Source organism: Schistocerca piceifrons, chromosome 4 (genome assembly GCF_021461385.2).
Source record: "Schistocerca piceifrons isolate TAMUIC-IGC-003096 chromosome 4, iqSchPice1.1, whole genome shotgun sequence".
NCBI lineage: Eukaryota > Metazoa > Arthropoda > Insecta > Orthoptera > Acrididae > Schistocerca > Schistocerca piceifrons.
In genome coordinates, this window is record NC_060141.1 from 614,117,184 (window position 1) to 614,136,242 (window position 19,059).

The following is a 19,059-nucleotide window of genomic DNA, read 5'->3' on the forward strand; positions in this document are numbered from 1 at the left end:
AACTGAATTTGGGTCTGTGACTTTTGAGCCTTCTAGTGTTAATGATACATTCTTTTTCTTTGGCACTGAACTACAAGTTTCTTTCTTTATAACTCTCCATGTGGATCTCATTTTGTTAGATGAGTTTCTTATCAAATTGTCATTCCACATAATTTTTGCCTCTTTGACTACTCTACCATAGATTCTTTTGTAGGCTTTTGAAGAATCTGCGAATTCTTGGGTTACTCTATATTTCTTACAAGAGTACTGCAGAAATCTGTTTCTCTCACTGGAAATTTTTATGCCTTTAGTTACCCATTGCTTATTATTGTTAGGTTTTACTGTTTTTACTACTTTTGGAAATGCTACATTAAAATAGTGAACAAAGATGCTCTGAAAACTCAAGTACATGCTATCAACATTGTTCTGAGTGGCGATGCTTTCCCAGTTTTCCTTCGCCAGTAAGAGATTAAAAATTCTAATGTTATCTTCAGAAAAGTTTCTTTTTTCAATTACTTTTCTGGAACAAGTACTACTTGTTGCCATTTCTATACACAGCAGCTGTGCCTCGTGATCACTATAACCCATGCTCAGTACTCTGCTTGTGAATCTGGTAAGTTGTTTCTGAGATGAATATTTGGTCAATAATAGAATTTGTGCATTCTGTTAATCTTGTTGGACAGTGTATTGTGAGGATCATATTGAATGTGTTGGTCATATTTATCGAAGCATCTCTGCTGCTGCTGTCTTTTGAAAAATCAATATTGAAATCCCCACAAAGCACTATCTTCATATTTAGTGTACTGATCTTGTTCAACAGAACCTCTAGTTTATTCTTGAAGACTGACAGGTTTCCACTTGGTGCTCTGTATATGTTAATAACTATGAAATTAAGGTCTGGCAGTTTGGTAATGGAAAGCTCAGTCTTTTTCAATTGAGTCAATATAACTTTTACTGACATCACAGAACTTTATTTGTTCTTTCACAAAGATAGCAGAGCCACCATGTTTGGAAAACTCTCGGCTAAAATGACTTGCTAATCTATATCCTGAGATTGAGGTTAATTTTACTTTGTCATTTCGTAGCCAATGTTCAGTAATGCAAATTATACTATGTTTAGTGCATACTGGAGTAGTGCTTCCAACATGGAAATTTTATTTGTGAGTGACTGAACGTTATGGTGTAGTATAGCAAAATCTGGGTACTTAGTAACTTTAGTTGAAACGGTTTCTGATTCTTTATCTAGTGGCATTTCTAATACAGCACTTACCCTAAAAAATTTTCTGTATGTTTCTTGTGTGTGACTTCTGTTCGCTGGTGGCAATCAGCAGGTGAGTTAACTTCTGGAGCTTGTATAAGTTTTGCTTCATCCACATCTGTCCGCTTTGGTTTAAACCATTTCGTAATTTTCGTTTGGCTGACGACTTGATTGATTGTTTTTTGCCTAATCGGTTTGAACCGCTTGGTAATTCACGTTTGGCCTATGGCACAGCTTGGAACTCGTCTAAAACACTTCTTAATCTCCGTTTGTTTGTCACTTATACTTTTTTCTTCACTCTTCTTCGAAATGCGAGTACATATTTTTTCGGCTAGTAATTTCTTTCCTGGCGTATTTAAATGAAGTCCATGGACTGTATGGAACCTTCGCTCCAATCTGTTTATGTCTACAATATCGACATTCTTAAAGTTAGTGCATATTTCAGTGATGCACTCGTTTGCAACATTGATTTCGTGGTTCACACACGACCAAGGTGGTAAATCATGATGATGCGGGATATTCACAATGAGTACATTTGTGTGGGTTAAATTATTTAAACATTTCCTCATTTCTTTAATCACCTTGTGTGTCTCGTTTCTATAGACGTCGTTTGATCCTCCTATTAACACGGCGAAATCATCTTTATTCAAACTAGCTACGTCAGTTGATGTTAGGTCCGTTATTTCACTCAATGGAGCCCCTGGCTTTATGAAACCAGATGCCTTGAAACTACATGTTCTCATCAACACTGCGGAAATTTCGCGGCCGTGACTATCACCTAACACACAGATTGTTTTGTGTTTCGCACTTTTTGTAACCGGAGGATTTAAGATTCTTCTTCTCACCTGACTAGTGTTTTTTTTTTTGTCGCACGTGTTCTAAATGTTCTTCAGTTTGCAGTTTCGCTGGAGATAACTTTTTTAACGTAGTTTCCTTTGTTGCATTGTAGTCTGTGGTAGTGTAGGTGGGCGCACTTATTTTCGGAGTTTTTAGAATATCTCCTGACGCAGTATTTTCACTGTTTGACCTACTTACAACGAGCAATGGTTTGCCTACTTTGTTTTCCAATTTTTCAACCCTTTCCGACGTGTTCACTCTCTGCACTAACACTCGGAGTGCTGAAAAAGCTGTCTGGATTATAAGATCCAGACGAAGTAGTAGTTTAATATTGCCTCAAATGTCTGTTGTACAAAACTGATGATGCCAGTTCTAGAGAAACTTACAGACCCTCAAGGTTTCAAAAAAGAGAGTGGAAATAGATTCCCTCCTCGAATCAAGATTTTGTTCTGTCGCTCACATAAAATTAAAAACTTTAAGAGTATTTTCTTACTTCTCCCAAGTAGGTGCTACAAGATGCTGTAATGGACTCTGTTGCAGAGCTGCATAGCATATTCTTTGTATTAAAATCACAACAAGAACATGACATTCAGTACCTTCTCCTCATCAATGTAGAGTCAACAGTCTTTTCTCCACAATGGACATTTTCTGTATCAATCCATGTCCATGCAAAGAGCAGAACAAGAAATACTTGTTTTATGGGAGCTGAACCACATCTGCCATATGTCAACTGCTCTTTGTACATTACTATGGTGTGGTCAGATTAGTGTTTCAAGCATTGCATTAGATTTGATATATAAGCTCTTTCTTATCGATTAAATCTATTACTGTGTACTTTGATAATTTTGGTACATTAAATGTAAGAGGACTTGTCTGATGACACAATAGAAGGTGAAACAGGTGTCAATAGGGAAGAGATAGGAGAGTCAGAATTTAAAAGAGCTGTGGATGACTCAAGATCAAATAAGGCAGAAGGAATGGATCACATTCCATCAAATTTCTAAAATTACTGGGGAATGTGGCAACAAAAACACTATTCACATTGGTGTGTACAATGTTTGAGACTGGCGGTATATCATCAGACTTTCGGAAAAATGGCATCTACACAAGAGTGCAAGAGTCAACAAGTGTGAGAATTATTACACACTCAGCTTAGCAGTCCATACATTCTAGTTGTGACAAGAATAATACACAGAAGAATGGAAAAGAAAATTGAGGATCTGTTAGCTGACGATCAATTCATCGTTAGGAATGGGAAAGGCACCAGGAAGGCAGTTCTGATACTGTAGTTGATAATAGAAGCAAAACTGAAGAAGGATCAAGACACATTCATAGGATCTGTTGACCTGAAGAAAGCATTTGTCAGTGCCAAATGCTGCAAGCTCTTAAAATTCTGAGAGAATTAGGGGTAACCTATACAGAGAGATTGGTAATATACAAAATGTACAAGAATGAAGAGGGAACAATAAGACTTGATGACCAAGAACGAAGTGCTCGGATTAAAAATGGTGTAAGACAGGGATGTATTCGTCTGCCCCTACTGTTCAATCTATACAATGAAGAAGCAACGACTTCAGTAAAAGAAAGATTCATGAGTGAGATTAAAATTCAAGGTGAAGGGATATCAATGATAAAAGTCGCTGATGACATTACTATCCTTAGTGAAAGTGAAGATTTACAGGATCTGTTGAATGGAATGAACAGCCTAATATGTACAGAATATGAACTGAGAGAAAACTGAAGAAACACAAAAATGATGAGAAGTAGCAGAAATCAGAGTAGTGAGAGACTTAATATCAGAATTGGTAATCATGAAGTACAAGGGTATTTCGGAAAGTAAAGATACACCGTACGCCAGAGGAACAGAAGAGTTTTGGCGAGCAAGTTGGCAACACTGGTGTTAACCTTGAACCGTTAGCTTTACCCTCGCAGTCATTCGGCAGTTGAACATTGCTTCTGGTTGGAGTAAGTCGTGTTTAAAATGGCTGCGCCGATTCAGAATCCCGCCAAATGCAAAGTACGCTCCGTCATACATTTTCTTCAAACAAAAGGTCAGCACCAGCGGATATTCACAAAGAAATTGTTTCTGTTTATGGGAACATTATGAATCGACAAAATGTAACGAAATTGTGTCGTCATTTCTCTGAAGGTAGGACTTGATGTTCATGACGAACAAAGAACAGGTCGGCCATCTGTGGTCTTTGATGCCCTTCTTCGGAGAATGGAGGAAGCAATTCATGCAAATCGACGTCTCACATTGAAAGAATTGCATCAGATCATACCAGACATGTCAATGACAACTCTTTATGATGTTGTGACTGTGAAGTTAGGGTACAGGAAATTGTGTGCATGCTGGGTTCCAAATCTGTTAACAGAAGAACACAAAAAGAAAAGGATGGGATTTGCCCTCGACTTCCTCACACGCTATGCTGAAGCAGGTGATGAGTTCCTTGATCACATTGTGACAGGTGACGAGACGTGGGTTTATCACCATACAGGGTGTTACAAAAAGGTACGGCCAAACTTTCAGGAAACATTCCTCACACACAAATAAAGAAAAGATGTTATGTGGACATGTGTCCAGCAACACTTAATTTCCATGTTAGAGCTATTTTAGTTTCGTCAGTATGTACTGTACTTCCTCGATTCACCGCCAGTTGGCTCAATTGAAGGAAGCTAATGTTGACTTTAGTGCTTGTGTTGACATGCGACTCATTGCTCTACAGTACTAGCATCAAGCACATCAGTACGTAGCATCAACAGGTTAGTGTTCATCACGAACGTGGTTTTGCAGTCAGTGCAATGTTTACAAATGCAGAGTTGGCAGATGCCCATTTGATGTATGGATTAGCACGGGACAATAGCCGTGGTGCGGTACGTTTGTATCGAGACAGATTTCCAGAACGAAGGTGTCCTGACAGGAAGACGTCGAAGCAATTGATTGGCGTCTTAGGGAGCACGGAACATTCCAGCCTATGACTCGCGACTGGGGAAGACCTAGAACGACGAGGACACCTGCAATGGACGAGGCAATTCTTCGTGCAGTTGACAATAACCCTAATGTCAGCGTCAGAGAATTTGCTGCTGTACAAGGTAATGTTGAGACCACGTCACTGTATGGAGAGTGCTACGGGAGAACCAGTTGTTTCCGTACCATGTACAATGTGTGCAGGCACTATCAGCAGCTGATTGGCCTCCACGGGCACACTTCTGCGAATGGTTCATCCAACAATGTGTCAATCCTCATTTCAGTGCAAATGTTCTCTTTAAGGATGAGGATTCATTCCAACGTGATCAAATTGTAAATTTTCACAATCAATATGTGTGGGCTGACGAAAATCGGCACGCAATTGTGCAATCACGTCATCAACACAGATTGTCTGTGAACGTTTGGGCAGACATTGTTGGTGATGTCTTGATTGGGCCCCATGTTCTTCCACCTACGCTCAATGGAGCACATTATCATGATTTCATACGGGATACTCTACCTGTGCTGCTAGAACATGTGTCTTTACAAGTACGACACAACATGTGGTTCTTGCACGATGGAGCTCCTGCACATTTCAGTCCAAGTGTTCGTACGCTTCTCAACAACAGATTCGGTGACCGATGGATTGGTAGAGGCGGACCAATTCCATGGCCTCCATGCTCTCCTGACCTCAACCCTCTTGACTTTCAATTATTAAGGGCATTTGAAAGCTCTTGTCTACGCAACCCCGGTACCAAATGTAGAGAGTCTTCGTGCTCGTATTGTGGACGGCTGTGATACCATACGCCATTCTCCAGGGCTGCATCAGCGCATCAGGGATTCCATGCGACGGAGGGTGGATGCATGTATCCTCGCTAACGGAGGACATTTTGAACATTACCTGTAACAAAGTGTTTGAAGTCACGCTGGTAAGTTCTGTTGCTGTGTGTTTCCATTCCATGATTAATGTGATTTGAAGAGAAGTAATAAAATGAGCTCTAACATGGAAAGTAAGTGTTTCCGGACACATGCCCACATAACATATTTTCTTTCTTTGTGTGTGAGGAATGCTTCCTGAAAGTTTGGCCGTACTTTTTTGTAACACCCTGTATACCTGAATACAAGCAACAATCAATGCAATGGCGCCATTCATATTCACCAAAAGCCAAGAAATGCAAAACGTCGATTTCAGCGAAGAAAATCATGGCTTCTGTTTTTTTGGACAGACAAGGCATTCTTCTGTTGGAATTTATGCCTCCTGGATTGACAATTAATGGTGCTGCATATTGCCAGACTTTGAAACATCTTCGAAGGGCAATTCAAAACAAACGCAGGGGAATGCTGACAAGTGGAGTCCGCTTGCTTCATGACAACGCTCAGCCTCCCACAGCGCTCGTAACCTAAGAGCTGCTCAAATAATTCAAATGGGACGTATCGGACCATCCGCCATACAGCCCAGACCTTATGCCCACCGACTTCTATGTCTTCCATTACCTGAAGTCACATCTTGGTGGGAAATCATTCCACGACGATGAAGAGATCAAAGGTGAAGTTGAAATGTGGTTCCGACAACAGGAGGCAACCTTCTTTGGCTGTGGGATACAAAAGCTTGTGCACCGACTTAACAAATGTTTGGATAACAGGGGTGATTATGTCGAAAAATAACAAATAATCCAGTCAATAAGATGTAACTGCCGTTTTTTAAATAAATGTTCCATTTGAGGACTGCGAGCCATTGTATCTTTACTTTCTGAAATGCCCTCGTAGGTGAAATTAAGGAATTCTGCTACCTAGACAATAAAATAACCCATGATGGGTGGAGCAAAGAGGACATAAAAAGTAGAGTATCATTGGCAAGGAGGTTATTGTAACATGGTAGCTGCTATTGTTTTCTTATACTTAAATGCAGAATTTAGCCCCAAACTTCCTAAAAGTGGTGGAGCATTTAAAAATTTGTTTGTTTACTTGAGTAGCTCTTGCTGTAACTGAGAGTGAATCATATTGCAACCTGTTTACTGATTTTAATTATCTGCAAGTCACTTTAATGCTTTATCAGCAGTTAAGGGTGATGGTTTTTTGGGGGTTCCTTCTTCTCTTTCAATCACAATGCGTACATTACCTATAGTTGAACATGGTTTGTTAAATCTTCACCAAATTTTGAAAACTTCTCTGGTAGACTAACAACATACAGTCTTCCATTTCATCGGAATTAATTACTGCCCAACAAAATTACAAAATTTTTGGGAGAGTTAGCGGTTTTAATTGCGGATTCCATAAATTCCTAAATGGAACTGGGGAAGTAGAAGTAAATAAACCCAGAGCTTTGTGGTATGGAAAAAAGGTTTGTACAATTGGTATGCAAAAGATGCTCTGTAGGTGGAAACTGTTTTGTGTAAAAAATCATCCATCCCATTGGCACATACAATACTTTGAGGCTAAAATTTTTTTATGGAGATTTCTGCCATCCTTGCAACTGAAATGGTATATTCATTATCCCTGTTCCCTGTGACATCCAACATTTCATAGCCATACAATACAGTGGCTGCCAAAGAGTTTTATTGTTTGTGGGTGTAGAGGAGCTCAGGAACTGAAGGTTTACCAAAACCATATCTGGTTGAGACTAACAGTGTTCCCTGAGGTGTTCACCATTTGGTAAGATGCAGTGGGTATGTATGGCTTATTAAATCCCATGGATTTGAATACAAATAGTCAACAACAACTGTGGGTAATGGTCCAGAAAGCTTGAGAACAACTGCATTAGGTGATATGAGCACTAAGTCCCTCTCCACAAAGATGTTGGTATGTTAAACACACCCATACTGTTGCTGTTGCCTGACCATGGCGGCTTATGTGGTGATGACAATGTATTCGTGTGGTTTGCGTAGGTGAGAATGTTGAGGTGTAAACAGCTAATGGTGCTTTAGCATCCTCTTCCAAGCAAGTGCTGACATCTCCCAACACTTGAGGTGGACTCTGACTTTTGTTGTAGTGTTTGCCCAGTATCCACCATTGTAGGCCTTGCATCCTAAATAAAAGAGAGGGGGAACATTTGCGTGACATGATGCTCCTGTAGCCACATTGGATATTTCTCAGTGTATCTTCTAAGCTGTAGGATGACGTTGAAAATCCACATGATTGGTAGCCACGTCTGCGGACAAGCACAGTGTTCTGCATCAAGAATGCATGCTACATTAGAGATGGTGGCTGTTAGTTCCATTTGGTGGGGAGGTTGCCATTCTCATGTGGCACCCTCAGAGTATTTAGTTTGAATGGAACCCTATAGAAGTAATCAATGATTGTATGAGCTCCAAAAATTTTGGTTAATGCATCTTTATCTATTTGCAAATTCTTTGCTTCAGCTCATGAAGTGTTATCGAAGCAGTGTCCTCATCTGTTTGGTGCATGATGTGACAGCAGTTTTACAAGGCTGTATGCAATGCATCCATTACAAAAATGAATGGACAACTTGATGATAGTGCATGAGACATGATGCTCCCAACAGGTAATGGCTTCAAAGTTTGAAGTCTTGTTCATATTGTAAAGCCAAAGTGAATAGAGCATTCACTGTGTAGTTCATTTGAGGTGCTGCAAATACTATTGTTTCTGATACAAATCATAGCTAGTAAATGGCATGAGTTTAGTCGAGTGTTGCTCCCATTATCTTCTGGCAAAGACAGAAACTTGCCACTTCGATAAACTCACCCAACAGAAAACCCAAGAACTTCACATCAGTTCAACTCACCGAGAAAGTGAAGATCACGTAGAAAATGTTATAGAAAATTGTGGAAAATGTACAACTCTTTTGGGCATGACAAGAGTATCATTTACAGACAAAGCATTGGCAGCTGCTTTCCGATCACAGCAGATTCGAAGAGATCCAACTGACTTGTAAATATCTATGATGTGAACCACCAATACTGGATGGAATATGCACTAAAGAACTTATCAGCTGATTGAACTGTTTATGAAACAAGTCTCAAAAGGACTTGTGTTTTGTGATGTAGCCTAGAAAAATGATAGAAAAAATAGCACAAACACCTATATGTACTCCAAATTTTTTGTGCAGCTGAGATCCTGTTGGAACAGGGAAGTAAGTTCTTGACATGAGTTGCTTAATTTGTTAACTTGTGTGATCTCAGATAGCTTTCATACTGAATTGATACTAAAAATTCAAACAGCCTGAAATAATCATTTTCAGCAAACAACATGAGCTCGATCATGTGTGCGGCTAACCTGTATGTGACAGCTGTTTATTAGATGCTTACATTGTGAAATGGTATCTGTACATAGTCATTATTGTGGTGGATTTCAAGAATTGCATGAATCCCAACTATCAGTCCATCTCTATATCTACATACATATTTCACAAGTCACTGTATGGTGCATGGCGGAGGGTATCTTGTACTGCTACTAGTAATTTCCTTTTCTGTTCCATTGTCAAATAGAGCGAGGGAAAACTATCTCTATGCCTCCGTACAAGTACTAATTTCTCTTATCTTATCCTAATGGTCCTTATGTGAAATGTATATTGGTGGCAGTAGACTCACTCTACAGTCTCTAAATTGTTATCAGAAGTGTTTCATGAAAAGAGCATTGGTTCCCCTCCAGGTTTTCCCTTTTGAGTCCATGAAGCACTCTATAATACTCATGTGTTGATGGAATCTCCCACTTCTATAGGTGAGCTGCACTTTCCCAAAATTCTCCCTATTAGTCGAATTCGACCACTGACTTCCCTACTATTGCCCTTATATGCTTGTTCCACTTCAAATCAATTTACAGCATCATGCCTAGATGTATAATCATTGTGGCTGTGTCAAGCAGCACACTAGCAATGGTATATTCAAATGTTATGGGATTGTTTTTCCTGCTTGTCTGCATTGACTTACATTTTTCTACATTGAGAGAAAGCTGCCATTCATCACAGCAGCTAGAAATTCTGCCTAAGTCATCTTGTACCCTTCTACAATCACTCAGTGATGACACCTTCCAGTAAACCATAGTGGCATCAACAAACAGCTGCAGACTGCTGCTCATACTGTCCATCAGATCGTTTATTTCTATAGAGAATAAGAGTGGCCCATCACACTTCCATGATGATACCCTTGTCACTGATGAACACTTGCCATTGAGGGTGATATACTGGATTCTGTTACATAAGATGTCTTTGAGCCTCTCAGCTATCTGGGAACCTAGTCCTTATGCTTGGACCTTCTTTAACTGTCTGCAGTGCTGCAATCTAGGAATGTTCAATAATTCTGCAGAAAACTAACTAGAATGGAAGATGTAATTAAGTTAGACAAAAGTTCATAGCTGCACCAAGGAGTATTGCATTTTGTTAGCAATACTGCACTTGTAAATGTACATTCAGGCAATGAATTTATGGAGTTAAGTTATCTGTGTTACAATATGTGAAGGCAGAATATTTTAGTAATGTCTAGGTGACATGAATTTCCCTACTCTGAATGGTGTTTGCTAGCAGACAGATAGCAGTTTCCATTCATGTAACTGTGGTGGAATTAGTTATTTCTTTTTCTAGGTTATTTCATTGCATTTGGCCTGCTTATGGCATAACGGCCTGTCATGGTCGTGTAATGGTTACTTCCCAAGAGAATCCAAAAACTATGACCTGCAAGAAATATTTGGACCAAAAACACATCACACTGATCAGTGTGATAGAATTTAATAAAAATCAGATACATTTTTATCAAAGATGAGAGTCAAGTGTTCTTTTACTTTGTCATGATACGTGATAAGAAAACATTTCACATATTGTCCTGTCCCCTTTCAAATCCATTACACAGGAGGAGAATCTCTGATGCCATAATGAAGTTACTCTCTGGATAATAAAGGACTGGGAGCATTTTCCCTGGCAAGTTAGTGATGGCACTGGCTGTCTCAAGATTTCAATAGCAATATAACTGCCAGTGGATTTGTGCTCCTGTTTATGGGGGGTCATCATCCGAATACAGCTCTGTTAGCATTCAGATCCCCATTCAGTCATCACAATTTAGGTTTTCTTTCTCAAGTAGTGCACTGGAATGCTCACTTAAAAATTCGGATTCACAAGTGTGAGAAGCAAAGCTGCAAATACTGTGAGCATAAGCACTAGCCTCTTAGGTAATTTGTGTCAGCCACTGACTAGAGCATCATAATGGAAAACTAGTAAGAGAGCCAAAGTCATCATATGCGAAACACAGACATCCAATAGCGAACAACAATGGGAACCAAGAAAATAGCCGTGTTGGTGTAACAGGTCTGAAGTGGTGCTTCATGATTACAGAGTATTCTGACTGTTAGTGCCTGTGCACCTGGTGCTGTACTGTGGTCTTTGGCAGTGAGTGTCACAAATGTAATTGTTTCTTGTCTCTCCTTGTGATACGAGCATCATCCATGGATCACTGTAGCTCTTAGATGTTATCAGTATCAGTTGCATCATTTGACGGCAATATGCCAGTTTTCCAAAATTAATTCTGTCTTTGGGAAAGTCATTGTTGGTTTCCTTGTGCATCTTTCCGCGAACAAACCTTATGATCTAATGACCTCACTGTCAATGGAACATTAAAAGTCCTAATCTTATTTGCAACTAATACTTGTAGTATAAAATCATCAACAATAGATTTAGGCTGTTGTATGGAGAACTCTATTTGTGGCCTAGGTCCTTTGTCTGTAAGTACTAGGCATCTACTAAAACATCCTCCTGATGAGTCAGTGTTTCATTGAGTAGTTGTGCTTTTTTGACCTATGTGATGGATTTTAGAGATCAACAACTGACAGTGTATGTTTCCTCAGGAGAAATGCATGCATGTTTCACATAATAATACAGTAACATGAATGATTTATATTGGCTGACACACATAGAAGTGTAGATGATACATGTTTTAACATTTTAAACTGGCGTTTTTCTTTGCTACAAAATTCAACCATTTACACTTACATTAATGCATAAACAGTATCTTTTCTTCAATACAATGCTGAATTACGTGTAGAATGCTCCCAGTACTTGTGTGTAAACTATAGGACTAACATCTGCAATATATACTTTGAGTGAGTGCCTCTAGTTATTTATGATTTCTTCCTCATACACTTCACCTTTAATTCCACTAGAAGAAGGTAGTTCTGTGAGGCTAGATGATTGTGGTGGTATTTCGAAAATGGTGCATCAGCCTACCTCTCTGTTGAAAATATAGCAGAGGTGCAGTTGGAAACTTCTTTCATAATGAATGGGAGCTCCATCATGGTCAAGGTGAAGTTGTTCAAATAGACAGTGTGCTCCACGATTCATCATGTCAATTCCTTAACTAAATCGGACATATTCTAGTGAAATTATTGTTAATAAAATACATCCCAGTTAGACCATTACCACACAATGCTTAGATAGCTCTAATTGTTGCTTCATATAGTTTATTTTAAAAAATAAAGTGACTGCACTCAGCTGTCACTATGATTACATTTATCTTTTGATTCATTGTTGTGAGAAATAGTGCCAACTTTGTACTGAGCCAATTTCACTATAATCACACGATTAACTGAATATTACTGTTTCTGTGGTCTAGAATTTTCAGCTTTGACCAGTAATCAAAATGTCTTATATCATGGGTTCTATGCCAGAACATGCTTCAGTTTTGGGAAAAAAGAAAACAAATCATCAGCAACAGCAGTCAAAGACTTCTGGAACAAGGAGTTACCCTCATTCTGCCAGTGACCTTGTCAAAGAGGGTGAAGGAGCAGACAGAGGTTTGGGGCATACTTTTGTCCTAGGAGTGGGAAACTGCCCCTAGAAGGCAGAATGGTCAGCAGTGATCAGTGGCATTAGGGTACAGAAGGCAATGGAAACTGCTAAAAAACATATAATATGTATCCGCAGGATATGTGACATATAATAGAAAAAGTGTCATGATTATCTCTCCACTGGCAAAAATTCTGTGTTAGACTGCCATTCAGATCTCTGGGAGGAGACTGCCAAGTGTAAGTAACCATGAGGGGAAGAGTGAGTAACCAATGAAAGGGCAATATTCTATGAGCAGGTTGTCAGGAGTCTGAATACGGTAAGGAAGCTAGCAAATCTGAAAAGGGAAATATAAAGGCTATTGCAGAGATAGTGGGTGTTAGGGAAGTGAAGTGGAAAGAAAATAAGAATATCTAGTCAGATGAATATAGAGCAACATTAATAGCAGCAGAAACTGGTTTACTGTGGGCGCAATTCAAAATGGTTCAAATGGCTCTGAGCACTATGGGACTCAACTTCTGAGGTCATTAGTCCCCTAGAACTTAGAACTAGTTAAACCTACCTAACCTAAGGACATCACACACATCCATGCCTGAGGCAGGATTCGAACCTGCGACCGTAGCAGTCTCACGGTTGCAGACTGCAGCGCCTAGAACCGCACGGCCACTTCGGCCGGTGTGGGCGCAATTAATCATATGTAGAAAGGTAGGGCAGAGAGTGAGTTACTGTGAACAGCTTAGTGATGAGATTGTTTCCATCAGAGTTGGCAGCAAACTAGCTCCTATAATAACGGTTCATGTAGGCATGCCTGTCCCAAGTAGAAGATGAAGAGCTAGAGTATACAAGGATATGCAAAGGTAGACTGAAATCTAATAATCATAGGTGCTTGGAATACTTTTGTAAGGATAGGTACTGCAGACAATGTCACAGAAGAATATGGGCTCAGTAGTAGCAACATGGGAGGAGAAAGAGTAACTAAACTCTGCAATAGATTTTGGCTCATAAAATCTAATACACTGTTCAAAAATTACAAGAGGAGGAGGTATACTTGGAAAAGGCCTGGAGACAAATGGAGATTCCAGCTGAATCACGTCATGGACAATCAGGGATCCCTAAATCAGATAGTGGACTGTTAGGCGTACCCAGAAACCTATATAGATTCAGATCACAATTTATTAATGATGAAGGGTAGACTTAAGTTTAAGAGAATTGTCTGGAAGAATTGGTGTGGAAGAAGTGGGATACTGAAGTACTGAGAGATGGCAAGGAGCATTTGAAGTTATCTGCAGCTGTAAATACTAAAGCAATGAATACCCACAAAGGAGTTCAGTTGAAAAGGAATGTATATTTCTAAAAAAAGGCGATCACAGATGATGGACAGATACATATAGATACAAGGAAGCTAACTACCAATAAATCTTAGACAACAGAAGAAATTCTTATAAACTAATCGATGAAAGAAGAAAGTACAAAAGAAAAAAAAAAGAAGCCCAGCAAAGGAAAGGAATACAACACCACAGCTCTTAGAAAAGAAATACATAGGACGTGCAGGGAAGCCAAAGCAAATGGCTGCATGAAAAATGTGAAGATTCTGAAAAAGAAATGGTTGCTGAAAGATCAATTCAATATACAGAAAAGGCTACACAACCTTTAGTGGAATTAAAAACAAAGGGAACAGCATTAAGAATTCAAAGAGGAATTCCACTGTCAGTTGTAGAGGTCAAGAGTGGGTAGGTAGAAAAAAATAGATTGAGTGCCTCTATGAGGTGATGGAACTGTCTGTTGATGTGACAGAAGAAGTTGATAGACAAGAATGAGGGGATGCATTATTAGAGTCAAAATTTAATCGAGCTTTGGAGGAGTAAGGTGGAAGAGTTAGGTAACATCCTTTTGAGATTTTTTATCCCCTTGAAGCCTGAACAAAATTTCTTCACTGAAGAAACAAATAAAAAAATTATGAATCTCCAGGCATACTTGAAACACTTAGGATATGACAGCACATGTTAGAAGTGATTGTAGCTTTGTGTAAAATCTGCACCTACTGGCACAGCCACTCAAAAACAATTAACCTTGCACTTATTAGAGTCACACTGGTATGATGTGAATATGCGATGCCTGGTATCAAGGGATTAAATCATTAGCGGAGGTTGCAAACTAAACGACTAGTCTGGAGACTAAGACCATCAGACTTAGGAAAAATATTATCCACACAATCCCGAAGATAGCAAGGGCAGATACATGTGGGTTGAGGATCTGTTAGGCAGTGATCAGTTCACCTTTAGGCAAAGTAAAAGCATCAGAGGGGCAGTTTTAACATTTTGCTAGATAATGGAAGCATGACTTAAGAAAAATCAAGGTATGTTCATAGAATTTCTTGACCTAGAAAAAGCACTTGACAATTTAAAAAGGTGTAAGATGTTCAAAATTCTCAGGAAAATACTTAGAAGCTGCAGAGAAAAATGGGTAATGTACTATGGGCACAAGGGCCAAGAACGAAAAATAAGAATGGAAGGAACTGGTCAGATTAGAAAGAGTATAAGATATGAATATAGTCCTTTTCCCCTACTGTCCAGTATGTACCTGAAGAAGCAATAACAAAATTAAAAGAAAAGTTCGGGAATGGGATTGAAATTCAGTGTGAAAAGATATGTGATAATATTCACTGATAACATTGTCATCCTCAATGAATATGAGGAAGAATTGCAGGAACTGATGAACGATATGAACAATCTAATGAGCATACAGTGCGGACTGAGAGTAAACCAAAGACAGACAAAAGTGAGAATTATCAGAAATTAGTTTATGGATGAACTTAACACCAAAATTGGGGAGAACCTTAGAACCAAAATAAAATTGACTGACGAAGTAAAGAAGACATGAAAAGCAGAATAGCTGAGACAAAGAGGGTATTCCTGACCAAAAGAAGCCTTAATTTGAGGAAGAAATTTCTGAGAATGTATGTTTAGAGCACTGCATTTTACCGAAATAAATCATGGACTGCGGGGAAAAGAGAGAGAGGGAGAGAGTTTCAAAGTCTTTGAGGTGGGAAGGATGTTGAACATTAAAAAGTAAGTGAACTTATAAGAAATGAGGATGCGCATCACTGAATCAGCAATGAGAGGAGCTTGCGAAAAACATTGACAAGAAGGAACAGGATGAGAGGACATGTGTTAAGACATCAGTAAATAACTTCCAGGGTACTTGAGGGAGCTGTAGAGGGTACAACTGTAGGGGAAGGTGGAGACTGGAATGCATCCAACAAACAGTTGAGGAAATTTGGTGTAGGTACTACTCTGAGAATAAGAGATTGGCGCAGAAGGAGGGTTGTAGTGGACTGCATCAGACCAGTCGAAGACTGATGACATAAAAAAATATGAAGTTACTTTTGCTCTTCCTTGTACACATGAGGTTCTTAAAAAGATTATGAATAGCAAATATTCAGTTTGTGATTCACTGTGTGTTGTTTTTATCTATATTGCTTAATTGCATTTAGCATACTTTTTATTAAAGTGGGAGGATTCGATTAGATTAGATTCAGTTTTCGTTCCATAGACCCAAAAGTGAGATGATTTTCATGGATGTGGAACAAGTCAGAAAGTATAACATAAAAAACATAAAACGATTGAATATAATACTCACTACCCTGATCATTTGTCAGGAGATTGCAAAATATGTGGATACATTACAGTAAACTGAAACTGCTAACATTTACAGAATTAATACACTGTCAGAATGAAACATAGTTATTCACTTTTTATAAATTTATCATACACAAAATACATAATATTGAGTGTTGTGACCAAGTGCTGTCAAACGTGATATCTAACAGACATTTTTACTTAAGTTGGCCTAACAGTCCCTGTTAAGATATTCATCTATAGAGCAGAAAGAGTTACCTATAAAAAAATCTTTCAAACTCTGCTTAAACTGTGCTTTATCTGAAACCATTCTCTTGAAAATGTGTGTTCCTGAATATTGGACTCCTTTTCAGACCAAAGTAAGTGATTTTAAGTCTTTATGTAGATTACTTTTTTTCCTAATATTAATACTACGTATTGAGCTGCTGATTGGAAATAGAGATATATTTCTCGCAACAAATTTCATTAAGGAATAAACATACCAAGAAGCAGAGGTTAGAGTACAAAGTTTCTTGAACAAGTTTGTACCTAATGTTCTTGAATTTATGCCACAGATGAGTCTTATTACATGCTTCTGAATGCTAAGAACTGTTACTTGGTTTGATAAGTTACCCCAGAATATGATCAGATATGACATAATAGAATGAAAGTAAGCAAAGTATGCAAGTTTTTTTTTTATTTATGTTTCCTACATCTGACATCATTCTCATTGCAAATAGAGATTTGTACAGGCACTTCAGCAATTCTGTAGTGTGCCCTTCCCAACTGAATTTATTATTGAGTTGTAATCCCTGAAATTTAACACTGTCAACCTTTTTGATCTGCATGTCTTTTTCTGTTATATACATGCTGGGAGGAAATCTCTTATGCGTTCTGAACTGCGTATAGGGTCTTTTCAGCTTCTTATACTTGTATTTCCTCTTGTGTATCATGATTGCTTGTGGATATCTGTAGAATGATGCACCCGTATTGACTGACATGATAGATATCTTTGAACAATGTGAAGGTAATTTTAATTAGTATTATGTAAAGGGGTGAGCAGTAATTATATTTGATAATCTTGGTATCTGAAAAATTGTATTTTATGTCTATGTATGCATGATGACTCCATTGTTGTATGAACAGATAAAATGTTGTGATGATCAGTCCAAAGACTGGTAGATGGGGCTCTCAATGCTAGTCTTTCCTGTTAAAATTAATATTTAGTTCCATAGTTATGTGTTTTACCATTTTTATGTACTTGTAACACTGCTACACATTTAAATCTGAGGGAGTATTCCCAATGTAGGAACTCAGTGGAAATCTAGGAAAAGCTACAAGTTTTTTCATTATTTCATTTGACTAACTTGTTAATTAGAAACACTATAGTTTTTTCTTGTTTCTTTTTTCTCTAAAATAATCATTCACTAATATCTCCAGACTACCATACGTCGTTAGAGGAATTCTTCTCTGCCTGTGATGGATTTACTACTGTGACTCTTCTTGGCCAACAGTAGTGATAAATAGTTCATCCAGTCTTCTTTGTAAATGAATACTGTGAGTAACAATGGGATTCTTACATTTTTCAGATTATGTATCACTGCATGGAAAAATTTTACTCTAATAAATCCATAAGCTGTGACTGAACTGTTCTGTGTTTTGTCCCGTCTGTCAAGTAAGGTGGGCTGTATAAATATTGGGAAAGCTTCTGTGGAGGAGGGAAAAGCACAATAGATACTGGTAATTACAAGCATATAGTTGGTTTCCGGGTAGTGCCCTTATTTTAGAGGATACTGAAAAACTAAGAAGAATCCAACTCATTTTCCTTACAGAGCCATGTATCAGTACCAAAAAGATCTAAAATAATAAATTTTGGAGTAGGAGAGATTATATTCATCACACCGAGAAACAAATTCAAGACAAATCAGCTAGTCTGTTGTATGTATTTACACACTCACAAACACAAACACAAACACACACACACACACACACACACACACACACACACACACACACACACACAAATTGAAGAATCCTCTGGGAGTAATTTCGGCTTACAGAATATCTGACACAGCAGCAGTATCAGACTACCACTTAAAAGAAAAGATGCCAATTTCTAAGTAAACGGATGCAGAATTTTCATAGCAATAAAAAATAGTGTTCTGTCAATGGAGGAAGAAAGCATTGAGGAGCACAAGATGAGAAGTAGGGGAAAAATACTAATAAAATTAATCAGCTGTAAACTCTTAAAAAGAGAACTTATATAGGAAAATGTTGTTATTCAAGGCCGGCTATTAAAACTTTTATGTTTTAGTATTTTGAGGCATTTTAAAGAAATGCAAAGTGGACAACTGAATCTCTTCAAGAGTTTTTCATGTATGATCTACGACTTGTACATTCTGACCTTGTATTCTTATTTTTATGCAGCTATTTCACTGCATGTGTGTAGTCCTTTACACAGAGGTAAACACTGATATTAATATTGCAAATGCTTCAGCTATTATGACCAAGACATTAAAGACACCGTACCATTCTTGGTTAGCTCAGAAATAGGTTTGCTACATTTTTAAAGAGGTACTGGGAAAGGATACTGTACATGCAGAAATGATAGTGTGTGTAATAATATGTCTAGTATTAGATGTTGTTTTGACTTAAATCATTGTTAGCTGTAAAT